Source organism: Kogia breviceps, chromosome 17 (genome assembly GCF_026419965.1).
Source record: "Kogia breviceps isolate mKogBre1 chromosome 17, mKogBre1 haplotype 1, whole genome shotgun sequence".
NCBI lineage: Eukaryota > Metazoa > Chordata > Mammalia > Artiodactyla > Physeteridae > Kogia > Kogia breviceps.
The window spans coordinates 75,240,826-75,256,183 of NC_081326.1; the positions used below are offsets into that span (position 1 = coordinate 75,240,826).

General features: G+C 56.1%; 1 long non-coding RNA gene across 1 annotated transcript; it reads right to left on the reverse strand.

The window, feature by feature from the left end:
* Nucleotides 1–5,351: 5,351 nt before the first annotated feature.
* Nucleotides 5,352–12,862, reverse strand: LOC136792894 (uncharacterized). Its single transcript, XR_010837476.1, has 2 exons — nucleotides 12,310–12,862; nucleotides 5,352–6,430 (listed from the first exon to the last, which is right to left on the reverse strand). It is a non-coding gene; the product is annotated as an uncharacterized lncRNA (long non-coding RNA).
* Nucleotides 12,863–15,358: the final 2,496 nt, after the last annotated feature.

Below are 15,358 nucleotides of genomic sequence, written 5' to 3' on the forward strand. Positions count from 1 at the left end.
CAGGCATATCGAACTCCATGCAACCCAAAAGGAAGCCCTCCACTCCCACCAGGCGGTCCTTGCCCCTGGAACATTCTCTCTTCACGGCACTGCCGCCCACCCCCCGTCCCCGGCTCCTCCCTCCACCCCAGCTCCCTCCACCCAACCCGTTACAAGTCCCTGTGGCTTTTACCGCCCAGATCTTTTCTCACCCGTCCTGCTGTTTTCATCCCTAGGTTTTGCCCACCTGGATCCCCAGGACCACCCCGGTTCCTGGCCTGGGTCTTTGCATCTTCCCCTGACACGAGGGCTAATTTATGTCTGTCCAGTACATTCTTTTTGTGCTAAAAGCACCCAGAGTCCGTTTCTGTTGCGTGTGCCCGAATGACCAGGACCGGCCCCCTCTCAGGGCCCCTGTCCGTGCAGTGCTGGTCCCCCTGCATGGCAGGCCCTCCCTAAGCTTGGCCACCTGGCGAGTCACCGCGTCTCCCGGCAGATTCAGGGATCCTTGCTCTTCGCCTTGTCCTTCCTCCTGCTTCCACAGGACAGTGGCAGTCACTCTGCGTCCGGGTCTCCAAGGCAGACGGCTCCTGGGACTCAGCCTGGTGGGCTCAGCGGGGGGACTGTGTCTCTCAGGAGCCCAGCAGGGCCACACAAGGACGCCCCTCCCCAGCCTGTGCCCAGACACGCCTAAGGTAAGGCGGCAGCGGATAAACACCATCACCCCCCATCACACCATCACATCACATCATGCCCCACAGAGCATCAGTGCCAAAGCATATTCTCCCAGAGGAAAGGCCCAGTCCTCACTGCTGGGTGCCAGGTGCCAGGTTCCAAAGCCAGCGGCCTCCTCCCAGAACCACAGCCAAGCAGCCCTTTACAACTGTCCAGGTGGAGCCAGAGTCAGCGTGGCAAAGGGGAAAGCGTGCATCTTGACTCCACTGCTTCCTGACTGGGTGACCTTGGACAGGACACCTAAGGTTTCTGAGTCCCTGTTGCTTTATCTGAAAAATTAGCGACACTTTCTTGTAAGATCACTGTGAGGAGGGAGCAATGAAACACGTATAAGGGGCACAGTAGGTGTTTGATAAATGACAGCGGGAGTGGTCCTTGGTAGAAGGCAAACTCCCCACCGTCCCCCTCCTGCTCCCCACACCCTCCATGGGGCATTTGAAAGAAGGGGCAAGGCCACTCTGGCCTCTGTGCAGCCTTTCTCATTGAATGGGGAGCAAGGAGACTGGGAATAGGCACTGAACAGCCTCGGTTCCCACCCTCCTTCTCTGCCTGGACCACCCTGCCCTCTGGTCACAGCCTTGGTGGAGGAGTGGACTCAGGGTTACAGGACAGGCCCTGGCAAGCCTGGGGCGGGGGCCAAGTGTAATTCGTACTGGGGTATGTGACGGCGGCTGTGAGTCAAGCCTTCTACTCAAGTTCAGCCTTATTTACAATAAAGCTGCTATTTGAAACCCCAGTGTCTTTCTCATTTGGTCTTTTTTTTTTAATTTAAATTTATTCATTTATTCATTTATTTTTGGTTGCGTTGGGTCTTTGTTGCCGTGCGAGGGCTTTTTCTAGTTGCGGCGAGCGGGGGCTACTCTCCGTTGCGGTGCGTGGGCTTCTCAGTGTGGTGGCTTCTCTTGTTGTGGCTTCTCTTGTTGCGGAGCACGGGCTGTAGGCGCGCGGGCTTCAGTAGTTGTGGATCACGGGCTCCGGAGCGCAGGCTCAGTAGTTGCAACACACGGGCTTAGTTGCTCCGCAGCATGTGGGATCTTCCTGGACCAGGGCTTGAACCTGTGTCCCCTGCCTTGGCAGGCGGGTTCTTAACCACCGTGCCACCAGGGAAGTCCTCTCATTTGGTCTTGAACTCAGGAGGGAAAGAGGAAGGTGTCACTGATTTAGCAGATACTTGGATAGCATTGACATGTGCCAGGGCCTATTCTAAACACCTTACCAATCTTAACCTATTTACACCCCGTAACAGCCCTATGAGGTAGTTACTGTTGAATACTATTACCCCCATTTTACCTCCACAAGGACGCTGAGGGCCACAGAGGGCAGCTGGCTGCAAGGCCCGGAGCTAAATAAGTGGCTGAGCCAGGGTTTGAACTCGGGCGGCCCAGCTCCCGAGTCCCCGCTCTTCACCGCTGTTGCCTTATTTGGAGCCTCTGTCAATGGCTTCTGTAACATTCATTCACTCCACCAAGCATTTTGACCTGTAAAATATATTAGTCTTTATCCCTATTTTAAGACAAAGCAGAGGCTGGGAGGAAATAGATAAGGAACACATGCTTCCTGGAGCTGTGGGGCCAGCAGACCCTGCCATCAGCGCCGAGCAGGGTAACTGAGCAGGAGACGGGTGGGGCCTGAAAGGGGTCACAGGAGCGCGTGGAGGCGGTTCCCCCGCCCCACCCCCACCCCCACCCCACCCCACCCCACGCCCGGTCTGCATGCCTGGAGGTGGAAATTACTAACCGGACATCAAAATACATGAGCCACTGCGAACAAATCTAATAAACACATGGAAACACACCAAAAGAGGAAGGGGAAAACGTGTCGCTACAAACCAAAGGCAGGCAGGCAGCGTGAGCCAGCGGCCCCGGGACCTCGGTCGTCCTTGAAGGAAGGCACATCTGAAAACGTGCGCCTCAGATTGGGACATGAACCCGGCCAAAACCCTGACCGGGACTCGAACCCACGGTCTTTTCATTAGCATCACTCAGCTGGTGTCTGGACTTACTGGGGCTCAGGTTTCTTGTGTCTCAGCGCAGAAGGAATTCAGCGAGAGGCAAAGTGATAGGCAAGAAGTAGATTTATTAACACAGGACGCTTGTGAGAGATGCAAGTGGGCAGGCGAGGAGGCTCTGCCCCGGGGATTAAGTGGGCTACAATTTTATAATCAAAGGAAAGTGGGGGCAAGGGGAAAAGAACCGCCTTCTTCGAGTAGACGCGGGGCTTATAACACTAGCTCCTCCTTCGTTTTGGGCAGGGGAGTGTCTGACCCTATGAGGTCAAACTAGGACCCTCAAGGGGCTTATTCAAATCAGTAGAAGAGTGGTAACATTTTTCTTTCACTTAATGACCTGGGGCATATCTCGTGCTTTTATTTATAGCTTTATAGTGAAGCAAGCCTTCTTCATTCGACGATGTTCCGATAGCTCTCTTGAGCGATCATTAACTTAACAGTGGTCTCCCAAAGTTTCCTAGGTTTCCCTCTCGACCTATAATCCCCTACTGGGACTTCCACAACTACCTGTGTAATTATCCTATTCTATCCCAATCACATCAGAAGTCCTAATGCACGTGGACAGATGAGCTATTCAGAAGCACATGCTCCCTTTCCTCTTGAATAATTCACCTAAATTCAGCGAAAGGATGCAGGGGAGGAATATGGCAGCAACCTCTTCAGCAAGAAGGAAGCTGTGCTGTGGCCTCGCCCACCAGGAAGGGGGATGGGCCTGCGGGGCAGAGCTGCGCAGGCTGGCCAGCTCGGCCACGCCCTGGCTTTGTGACCCGGAACCTCCAAATCCCAGTTTCTCCATCTGGGCCCAAGGGCCCGCTGGAGTGGGACCGCAGCTCTCGGTCAACACCGGGCCATCACTGTGGCCTCACGCTGTTCCTTCAGGTCTGGAGGGTGCAGCCCAGAGGGGCTGGTTCGAGAGAGGGGTGGGATGGAATCCGGTCGGACCGGGTGGGGCATAGGAGGAGTTTTTCCAACAGGGCCTCAGACCACGGTTCCCCTGGAGCCAGGGTGGCCCAAGGAAAGGGTGATGTGGCCCAGAGAGTGCTGGATGAGCCCTCGCGGAGGCTGTTGTGGGCGTCTCCGGGGACTGGCCGCTGGCCTGCAGCTGCCACCCTGACGGATGGGCAGGGCCACGGCCACAGGAGGCAGGTAGCCAGGCCCACGCTCGCCCCGTCTGGACAGAAGGCTGGCTGAGGGCTGGCTTCCTGGGCGTGTGGCCGGCAGAGTCCCAGAGGGCCCCGTGCTCAGAGCGGGGACCTAGGGCTGGGGTTTGATGCTGTGCCGTCACCATCTTGAAATCCTTAATAATTTCACCTTTGAATCTGTGTTTTGTAAGTGAAGTCCAGGGTCAATGAAGCACGCCCGAGGGGAGGGGCCTTGGAGCCTCGGCTCACACATGGCCCCACCCCCTGTCACCTCACAGCCCCACTGCCTCTGAGTGCCCTGGGCCCCTTCCAGCCTCATCCTTCCTGCCCCCTCCCTGGGACGGCCACTGCCCTCCACCCCCCCGAGGGTGGGGCCTGGTGGTGGCTGTCCCTGCCCTCAGCTGGCAGTACCACAGCGTGCCCCTCTGATCCAAGTACCAAATGTGTCCCAGTGCTGAGGGTACATCCTGTGGGGTTGGGGTGATGGCCCACGGGCAGGGCAGAGAGGCTTCCCGCCTCGGGCTGGAGCACCACATTTTCATTTAGGCCCAGAGTGGCTGGGGCAACACAGAGGAGCCACGACCTTAAAGGCTGCTCTGCACTGTCCCCAGCGGGAGGGGAGCCTCGCCCGGCCCCTTTGCCGCTCAGCGGGGCAAGAGCCTGGTGTGAAGACCAGGGGGCTTGTCCCACAAAATTCTCAGCCTCTGCTTGGAGCCACCATCCACCGATCTCCATGCACAGAGGGACGTCTCCCGGAGGATATGCCGATTGCCTTAAAGCTCCCAGGCAGAGCAGGGCCACGACGGGCAGAGAAAGGTGCTCTCTCTAGGCTGGAGGAAGTTGTGCTAAGATTCCTACGCTTGGCGCCGTCCTGGGGTTCAGGGGATCGGGTACTGGGCAGGACAAGAAATGGGGCTTCGTGGCAGGGATGAGTGGCCGACAGGGTGGAGGAGAGCCGGGCCAGACTGAACAGCCTCGCGCAGGAGCCACGGAAGTTTGGATTTTATCTTTTTGGCCAGTTCTCAAACTTTATCAGGCAGCCAAGAGCAGAGGCCAAAGTGGCTTTATTGAAGCAAGACATTTCCTTGAAGTTTAATAACGTTTCCTGACACATATGTGAATGGTATTGCACAAGAGAATCATGCTTTGTTTTATTATAAAAATATCTCAAAAGACGTCCGTTGAGGGACGGAGTAATACAGATGCTCCAGGGGAAAAAAACCCTTCCTTTCTTCTAGGAAACATTTCTCCCCGTGGGAGAAGCCCAGAGGAGGGTAGAGGGAGGGTGATGAATGAATGATCAATACAGTTGAGAACTGATAGATCAGTGCAGTCATAAATAGGTGTTTTAAAATATGTACACAGATGTGCAAAGATGTACAAGGCACAGTCCCTCCTTGAGGCGCTGACACTCTATAGTAAAGGAACAATCCCATGTATGTTAACTGTATTCGTTGCCTACAGCTGCTGTTACAAAGAACCACACATTTAGTGGCTTAAAACAACACAAATTTATTCTCTTACAGGTCTGGAAGTCAGATAGGAGTCCCAGGGGCTAAAATCAAGGTGCTGGTTCCTTCTGGAGGCTGCAGGGGAGAATCTGTTTCCTTGGCTTCCCAGCTTCCGGAGGCCACCCGCAGTCCTTGACTCGTGGCCCCGTCCTCCATCTTCCAAGTGCCTCCCTCCACCCTCTGCTTCTATGTCACATCTCCTTGGCTGACTGACCCTCTTACCTCCCTCTTATAAAGACTTGTGACAACATTGGTCCCACCTGGATAATCCAGGGTGATCGTCCTTTCTCATGGTCCTTAACTTAATCTCATCTGCAAAGTCCCTTTTGCCATGAAAGGTCACATCTTCACAGGGCCCAGGGATTAGGACGTGGACATCTTTGGAGGATCATTACCATCTACCACGCTCATGATGGCAACATGTCAAAGTCTCAAAGTGGGACAAAGGGATTTCGTGGTCCAAGAAGGGAGAGGTGACATCTGGCACTGGTGATCTGGGAGGACTCCATGGAGGAGGTGGCCTCTGAGCTGAGATGAAAGAGTGGGGAGCATTCTGGGCAAAAGGCAGCCCGTGAGCGAAGGTGCGGAGGGGGGGAGGGCGAGGGCGCTGTGGGAGAGTGAGGTGTGGACTGGGGCGTCGGGCGAGTAGAGGGGACACACAGACACGTCCATCATGGTGCCTGTACACCCTTCCCTCTCCCCGAGGGCGACTGCCGCAGGTGCCTGGCAAAGCCCCAGCTGGCGGGAACAGGGCAAGGTGGGAGGCTCATGCTCAGGAACAAGCCTGTGGGCCGGCCATGCTGCCAGCCTGGCTGCACCTAGAGCTGCCCAAGCAGGCCAGCTGGCCAGCTGATCGGTCCCAGGAATTTGGGCTGGAGATACGGAGACTGTGTGCTGGCGTTGGTGGTGGGAGCAGAGTTGAAAGGCTCCACGCGAGCAGCCCTGAGGCAGGAGGGCCAGGACGATGAGGGAGACAAGCCGTGAGTGAGAGACACAGGTGTAGGAAACCCGGCGGGAGAAGGTTGAAGCGGAGCCGGATGACGGCGGCAGGAGCCCTGGTGGGAGACAGAGGGACCCTGAGTGCCCCTGAGGGGGCAGGGGGTCAAGGGAATGCCTGCTGCCCGTGGTGGGGAGACAGTTCTGGAGGAGCCAGGCCCAAAGGCCAAAGGTTCTGTCCGTGCCTCCGCCTCCTGGCTTTCCCGTGTCCTATCCTGGTCCCAGTCCTTCGGCAGCCAGAGTAAGGCCCTGGTCCTGGCAACCTGAGGCACCCAATGAGCAGACCAGGCCAGGAGGGAGACCAGGGGGCAGGCCTCGCCCGGACAGGGCCCCCAGCTCCTTCCCGACAGACAAGGCCCTCCCCGCTCCCCCTGGTGACCGCCACCTCCCTCCTCGCTCATGCCTTGGGCTCCAGACCATCCTCCATCCCTGGGAGTGTGAGTGGTATCCCCGGCGTTGAGCAGTGCGGGAGCCCTGCTCCCTCCAAACAAGGTGAGGGGGTGCTGGCTGTGCATGCGCTGAGCAGGGACCTCCATGCGTGCTTTAGAGCTGCCTTCTCCGAATAATTACACTAGCCCCATCTTATAGGCTAGGAAGTCAGGCTAGGCGACTCTCCCAGGGTTGCATGGCAGTAAATAAATCTCTCTCCAATGAACCTGCTCTGAAACCCTCCCATATTCCAGAACATACCAATTCACTACTTTATTTATCCACTATTATTAGTGCCTACGATGACCTAGTTATAGAGACCCCCACACACGTTACGTAGGCACTACTGGAGCTTATGTAGATGGCTTCAGACACTACAAAGTGCTCTAAGAAAACACAACAGGGCCCTGTAATGGCAAAGGACTCTGGCAGAGAGGTAGATAGGGGGTCAGGAAAGGTCTCTCTCAAATGATAACTCTTTTGAGCGAAACCCAGACTACTGAGAATGAGCCAGCCACGTAAAACTTGGGGAAGAGAGCATTGCAGTCAGCTCGTTAAATATTTATTCACTTATTTATTAAAGGCACGTGTTAAATCAGCAGTATTTAACTCCTGGGCTGCATTTACAGTGACTTCCAGACAGTGGTAGGAAGTGGCTGTCAAAGGAGGGGCGGCAGAGAATCGCGGGAGGCGGGAGAAAAGGCGCCGCATCCGATCCCCCGCCCCACCAGCCTGTGTGGCCGAGGTCCCAGCATGCCTTGCAGCCACCCCTGCCCAGTGCGCCCTCTGCCTCCATCCATCTCTTCTGGTTCATCGGCAGCCTAGGCACCGCCTCCCTTCCTCAGCTCTGTTAACACTGGTGCAGTCGCCCAGATCGACTCGCTCCCACACTCCTCGCCTCCTTTTTTCTCTCTGCGCACAGACTTCCCACCACCTGATTCCGAGGCTCCGGGTGAGTGTTCCAGAAGCTGGGGAGATGCACGATTGTCTCCTGCCCACACACAGACGCCATGGCAACGGCAACTTGGTGAAGCCAGGCTGGAATATGCCAACCCGGAGAGCAGACCATCTGTGAGGCCAAACCCTCCAAATGTTGCCCGATCTAAGTGCTCACATCTAGGGAACTTTTGCACGTAGCAGAGGCAACATTTGAGTGACATAAGAATAAACAGTGGGCGCACGTGAAATCCCTTGAAAGCATGCATTGACTGTCCCAATGTGACTGAGAAAAGGAAGCAACGGGGGCGAGATTTGCGCTAAGGGGCAAAGGCAGGTTTCACTGATGGGAAATTTGGATCATCCACAAGGGGAGGGATTCTCCATATAAAAAGTTGGTCCAGTTAGTTTATCTCCCTGATTCCATTTTCAAGCCCATCCATCTTCGACTTTCGTCTACTTTCCATATGGAGGCAAAAATCTGTGTAGTTATGAATCAAAGGCCCCAGTAAATTCAACCTTCTGGGGTTTGGGTTTCCATAGGCCTGCCCTTCGTTCTAGCAACGATAATAGTTTTCCTACAGAATCAGTAACATGTGCCGGGAACTCTGATAAGCGCTTCACGTGTATTATCTCACTTACTCTTTGCAACAAACTTATGAGGAGGTACCACAATTATTTTCCCTTTAAAAATGAGAAAAGATGCTGAGAGATGTTAAATCCCTGGGCTCATCCAGCTGGTAGGAAAGGTAAAAAGGAACTGAGGCAGGTCCACCCTGCTCCAGAGTGTGAGCTCTTGACCTTCACTATGGGGTCAAGGCAGCCTGACTGATGCACTAGTACAAACGCCTGTCAGAAGTTGTCTCGTATGTGTTTCGAGGGCCTCTTCTTATACCACGTGCTGTGGGGGACCCTGTAGTGGCCTGGCGGGGTCTAGCAGTCTTGGAATGTGGAAGTGCAGTCTAGCAGACCCTTAGACTGCGTGCTGTAAGGTTCGGAGAGAGCATTCTGGGGATGGGAGTCGCTGGACTGCGCTAATGGCATAATATTCCCAGCAGCTACTGTTCGCTCTGCATCATGTCGCCTGTCCTTTCACACGTGGCTCTCTGGGAGCCCAAGGCCCAGCGCAGGACCTACTCGGGGGTCTCCCCCTCCGCCTTTCTCCAAGCCTGAGTCCTGCTCCAGCTGCCAGAGCAAAGATGAGACAAAGGTGTGGGGAAGGTGCCGGCTTCTGGGCTCAATCAGCTTCTTGTGCAAAATGGGTGAGAGAACGTCGGAAAGAGAACCCCACTCCTGTGTGTGACCTGTGAGTGAACTGTGACCCCAACCGCTGGGAAACATGGCCCCAGAGCAGAGGCCACCCAGACGTGAGAAGCACCTCGGAGGCCCCATCTGCAGCACCTGGAAACTGATTAGATATCAAGGTTTGGAGCAGGGGATTGAGAATGACCCTGAAGTTGGAGCCCAAGGGCCTGGACGTGTACAGATACCCCACGGGGCCACCACACCCGGGCCAGACACAGACCAGGGCCAAGAGTGGGTGGGGCAGCCAACCAGAGCCCCCTGGGGGAACTGGGACCCAGTAACCATGAGCCCATGGCCAAGCCAAAACCCAGGAGTTAAAGGTCCAGACTAGGAACTCGGAACTTGCTGGAAGCAGGACAGAGGGAGACAACCCAGGAAGGATTGTTTTCTCTCACCTGCTGCCTAAACCCCTAAGCTTTGAGGGGACAGCTTCTGGCTGTTGAAAGATTTGTTGAAGCCCTAACCCCAGGTACCTGTGAATGTGACTGTATTTGGAGACAGTGTAGTGTCTTTGCAGATGTAATCAAGTTACCTGATTAGTAACTTCTCTACAATGACTGGTGTCCTTGTAAGAAGAAGAGGAGGGACACGGAGACACACAGGGAGAAGGTCATGTGACAACAGAGGCAGCAGCTGGAGGGCTGCGGCTGCAAAGCAAGGGACCCGTGGGTCGCATGGCTGCGATAGCCAGAAGCTGGGAGAGGCCTGGAAAACCGTCCCCTAGAGCCTTCAGAGGGAGGAAATCTCTCTCCTTTTAAGCCATGTTTGGGTTACTTTGCTATGGCAGCCACAGGAAACCAACACATTCCCTGGGGCCCTCGTACCTGATTCCTCTCCCTACCCCAGGCCTCCCTGCTCAGCCCTGGCCCTTCCCTCTCTCTTTTCATCCCACAGCACCCGTGGGCCAGGCGGGCTAAGTCACACACACTGGTGCCCAAGGGCCTGGGGCTGTCCCACGCCTTTGCCCATGCAGTTCCCTCTGCCTAAGCTGCCCTCTCCCTTGTCAGCTGGTGAACTCCTACTCATCCTTAAAAACCCAGATTGGAGGTCATCTCCTTGGTGGGGCCGTCATGACTTCCAGGTCGAACAACCGTTCCCTCCACGATTTCTCCTCTTGGCCCATCACTTTCTTTACGCTCATCATGCTGCAGCTGGTTTAATTGCTTCTAATTTTTCTCTGTATCTTCTGCCCCCCGCCCCACCTCTAAGCATGAGCATAGAGAGCAAGGATTATATCCAAGGCAGGGACTCAGTAATCCAGGTTGAAGGCACGGAGGCCTGGCTGGCTGGGTGCTCAGATGACAGAAAACCCAGGGAAGCGTCCTCACTGCTAGCTGTGCATTGTGTGCTGTGCCCAGGTGTCTGCAAGGAGGGAGCCAGGGTGTTTGGGACCCGATGCTTTTACAGTCTGGGCGCGGGGGGGGGGGTCCCTTTGGACAAAAAGAATACAAAAACAGGTACAGGGCTTTAGAGGGCTCTTTGGAAGTGAGGGGCCCTGAAGGGTTAGCTTCACTGGCAATGTGGCAAGTTCTCCTCTGCCAGCAGTTCCCCTGGGAGAAGCATAGCTGTGGGTTTAGGTGCAGGGAGGCACGCCCTGAGGGCTGCAAGGCCCGGGTCATCTCCCCACTTCCTCCTTGCTCTGGCCGCTGACCGCTGACCGCAGACAGCACTTTCACCGCGATTACTTCCCCTCCAGACAGGCAGGTCTAAGGCGGCCAGGGAAGCTCAGGTCCCAGCTGGCAGCTCACTCGGCTGCAGCTGTGTCAGCCTCCACCCAGCTTCTGCCAGCCTCCCCTCCTACTTTCCCAACCCTGTCCCCTGGCCACCAGGCTCCTGGTGATTTTCCCAGAGGTAGGACGTGCAGGGAAGGGAGCTGGAAGCGGGGTCAAGGCCACCTGTGTTCCGTCACTTGCTTGCAGGCTGGTGACCCAGGAGTGGGCTTTGGTGTCCATGGGGTATCCACTTCCAAAGCTGCCGTAACAAACTACTACGAACTGGGGGCTCAGGCGGCAGGAGTGTGTCCCCCCCGCAGACCTGGAATCCGAGACCAACCGTGGGCAGCCGCGCTCGGGCTCTGGGGTGGGGGCTCCTGGCCTGCGTCACTCCCGTCTCTGCCGTCGTCACAGGCCTTCCTCCTTCTGTGTCTTCCCTCTTCTCACAGGGACACCTATCGCTGGATCGAAGTCTCACCCCAAATCCAGCACGATCCCATCTCACGATCCTTAACTTACATCTGCAAAGGCTTTTTCCAAATAAAGTCACGTTCACAGGGACCGGGGGTCGGGACTTGAGCATATCTTTTGGGTAGGACACAGTTCAGCCCGCTACACGTAGGGACGGTGATCTGACCCAACCTCGTGGAGGCGGAGGGGGCAGGGGCAGGAGAAGAGAGACAGAAAAGCAGAAGGGCTGCCCTGCACCTGCAGGGGCAGAGTGAGGGGTGCAATCTCCCCCTCCCCCAGAAGCAGACCTCCTCCCCAGCGCCCACCAAGCGCTCGGCTGCCCACCCCGCAGGGCTGCCCATCTCTCGCCACGCCTGCCTCTCCGCACAGCGAGGACGTGAGCTCCTGGTGGCGGGCAGCAGTGCAGTGGCATCTGTGCGGAGCTCCTGGCCCCTCTCCCACACCGTCCCCCCTTCCTTTGTAACTTCCTGGGCTCACCTCCCGTGTCCCCCCTCTCCTCCTTGCTCCCCTGCCCTCTCCGGGTGGGTGGGCTCCTCTTCCTGGCCCCTCCCCCTCTCCGTGCTCCAGGCCGAGGGTGGTGGCCGCCTGCTGGGCACCCTCTCCGGAGGACCCCCCCCCAAATGGCAGTGAAGGGTGGCCAGAGCCGCAGGATCGATCACTAGGGTCTCGTGAGCCGGGGCCTGTCTCCGCTCTGCTGCCTCGACCTCGGCGAGGCACCTCGGCCGCCCCCTGTGCACCTGTCCCCAGCCCCAGCGGGCCCTGCTGCCTAGCCGCCAGCTGAGTGGCCACCGCCTCCCGCCCCGGCCCCTGTCCGGATCTCACCCCCATCCCCTTGGCTCCTTCCTCACACCTGTTACCTAGGCAGCCTCTGCTCCTCCTCAGGGTTCCATGGAGGCCAAGCGACTCCGCCCCCCTCCCCCGGGCAGGCAGCGGGGGCCCCGAGTCCACAGCCGCCCTCCCCTCTGGCCCAGCCTGCCCGTGGCCCTGGGGCGGGGGTCTCCTCCCGGGCTGGGGGCTGGCAGCTGGCAGCTGGGAGAGGGGCCCGCCCTTGCCCACAGCTGCCTGGCTCCTTCCTGGGTGGTTACCTTGAACGCAGGGGACGGAGCAAGGGCCCATCTGGTCCCGAGTCAGAACTCCTCCAACAGCTTCTCATTTCCACTCTCCAGTCCTCATCTATCTCCTGACGCAGGCTCTTAATTGATTCAGAGCCTGGACGGGAGGTGGGGGCGTAGTCACCACCGTCTCAACCAGCCCTCTAGGGATTCACGGCCATTTCTTTTTATGTCTCTGCTTACTTTTGTCTGTTTTCCCCGGGAGAGCGATGAGGTACCTGAGGGCAGGCCTGGGTCTGGGTGCTTTGGGATCTCGAGGGCACAGCGATCGCCGTGTGATGGGAGGCAGCGTGCGGCCAGGGCTCCGGCCACACAGCCCCTGAATGGAGGGCTGGGATGCCAGAGCGCGTCCCCCCACCCTCATGTCCCGACCCTGACCTCCAGGCTGGAGAGTCGGTGCTTCACACAGGACGCGCGGGTCCTTAGAGGCCAGGGGAGCGCCCCGCCCACGGTGGCCTTTGGTGCCCAGGCCCAGGGGTGGTGGTATCCAGGACTCCCCCCTCCTGCCTGTCCTTCCCAGCCCCTTCTCCAGCTGGCTCCATCGGAAGCCCGGAAGCCCTCCCTCCCCGCCCTCGTGTATCACTTCCTACAGAGGAAGCCTGCTTGTGTCCCTAGAGGTGCAAATCCGGCTGGCTGCCGGGAGGCCTCTTGGGGGCTATTGTTTGGCGCTTCCTTCTTGGCAGGGGGCCTGGGTTCCAGAGCTGCACCCAGGCTCCTAGCCTCCTCCGCTGCCCAGCCGCCCAGGGTCTGGGCTATCCCACAGGCCCCCAGGTCAGGATTGCACTGCGGAAGCAGCCAGTCAGCTAGTCAGTCAACAAATACTGGCTGGGGACCCTGAGATAACCGGGGTTCCTGCCCTCGCGGAGATAAAGGTGTGAGGGAAAACGGCGGGGCTATACCACTCGGAACCATCCAGAACTACCCAGGTGGCCCTTCCCAAGCCCATGCCCACAGAGACTCCACACCCGCAGACACCACTGTTGCTGTTGTTGTTTTAACTGTGGAAAAATACAAATAACAGAAAAGTCACCTTCTTACCCCTTTTTAAGTGCACAGCTCAGTGGCGTTAAGTACATTCACATTATCGTGCTACCGTCCCCACTCTCCATCTCCGGAACATTCCATCTTCCCAAACTGAAACTCTGTCCCCACTAAGCGCTCACTCCCCACCCCCTCCCCCAGCCCCCACCATCCTACTTCCTGTCTCCATGGATTTGTTTGCTATAAGCACCTCATATAAGAGGGATCATACAGTACTTGTCCTTCTGTGACTGGTTTATCTCACTGAGCATAATGTCCTCAGGGTTCATTCGTGTTGCAGCAGGTGTCAGAATTTCCCTCCTTTTACTTATTTATTTTTTGTTGTTTGTTTGTTTTTTTTAAACATCTTTATTGGAGTATAACTGTTTTACAATAGTGTGTTAGTTTTTCCTTTACAACAAAGTGAATCAGTTATACATATACATATGTTCCCATATCTCTTCCCTCTTGCGTCACCCTCTCTCCCACCCTCCCTTTCCCACCCCTCTAGGTGGTCACAAAGCACGGAGGTGAACTCCCTGTGCTATGTGGCAGCTTCCCACTAGCTATCTAATTTACATTTGGTAGTGTATATGTGTCCCTGCCCCTCTCTCACTTCATCACAGCCCACCCTTCCCCCTCCCCATATCCTCAAGTCCATGCTCTAGTAAGTCTGTGTTTTATTCCTGTCCTACCACTAATCTCTTCATGACATTTTTTTCCCTTAGAGTCCATATATATGTGTTAGCATACGGTATTTGTTTTTCTCCTTCTGACTTACTTCACTCTGTATGACAGACTCCAGGTCCATCCACGTCATTACAAATAACTCAGTTTCATTTCTTTTTATGGCTGAGTAATATTCCATTGTATATATGTGCCACATCTTCCTTATCCATTCATCTGTTGATTTGCCTCCTTTTAAAGGCTGAATAGTCCTCTATGTGGATGGACCTCATTTGTTGTTCCATTTATTGGCCCATATGGGCACTTGCGTTGTTTCCACCATTTGGCTATTGTGGATAATGCTGCTATGAACACAGGGGTGCAAATAACTTTGAGATTCTGCTTTCACTTCTTTTGAGTATGTTCCCAGAAGTGGGATTGCTGGAGTGGAGGGAGAGATGACAACAGAAACAAAGATGGAGAGAGACAGACAGACAGATATGTGATGGCCTTCCTGCTGGTCTGGGAGGTGCTGGTGAGAGAATAAGCTGAATATTAAAAATAGGCCTTGTCTGAACCTTAAGCTGGTAGAGTTGCTGGAACCTATTTAAGTAAGTAAATACCTCACAGGCTGGTGCAGCAATTAAACCAAATGTGCACAGCATCACCACGGTGCCTGACCCGAGAGGGCACCCAGTGCGCGTTTGTTTCTTCTCCATTCCTTCCTCAGGCTTCCACCACCTTGGGCACCCAGTCTGTGCTCCCAGGGCCAAGCCGGGGCCTGACACACAGCAGGTGCTCAAGCAGTGCCTGTTGAATGAACAGGCAGCCTGGACCCTGACCAGCTCCAAATCATGATGGAGAGTGGCCGGGTCCTGGTTACCCACCTGGAGCAGCCCCGAGCCAGGCCTGGCTGTCCAGCTCTTGGTGGGTGCTGGGTGCAGAGAGAGAGAGGGAAGAGACAGAGATGGATGGAGAGAGACAGCGACTGAGAGAGAAAGAGAGGGAGAGAGAGACGGAGGGAGTCCGTCTGCTTTGCTCTGGGCTGCGGGCAGTGGGCCAGCACATCTTCCTCCAAATCCCCCGCGAGGCAGCCTTGGTGGGAAGGCTCTTTGGTTTCCACTCCCTCACTTGTGCCTCGGGGCGGGAAACAATGTGCCAAATGCTAAGGTGATGACACCATCTAAGGTGATGACACCGTGTTTGGCTCAAAGAAAACAACCTAGAGAAGCCTGGCGGGTTCTCAAATCAGCACCAAGTCACCGTGTGGACTAGCTTGTGCCTAAGGTTGGTTTGGGCAGCTTCCAAGGGCAGTTCAAGTTGCTTTGGCTTAAGA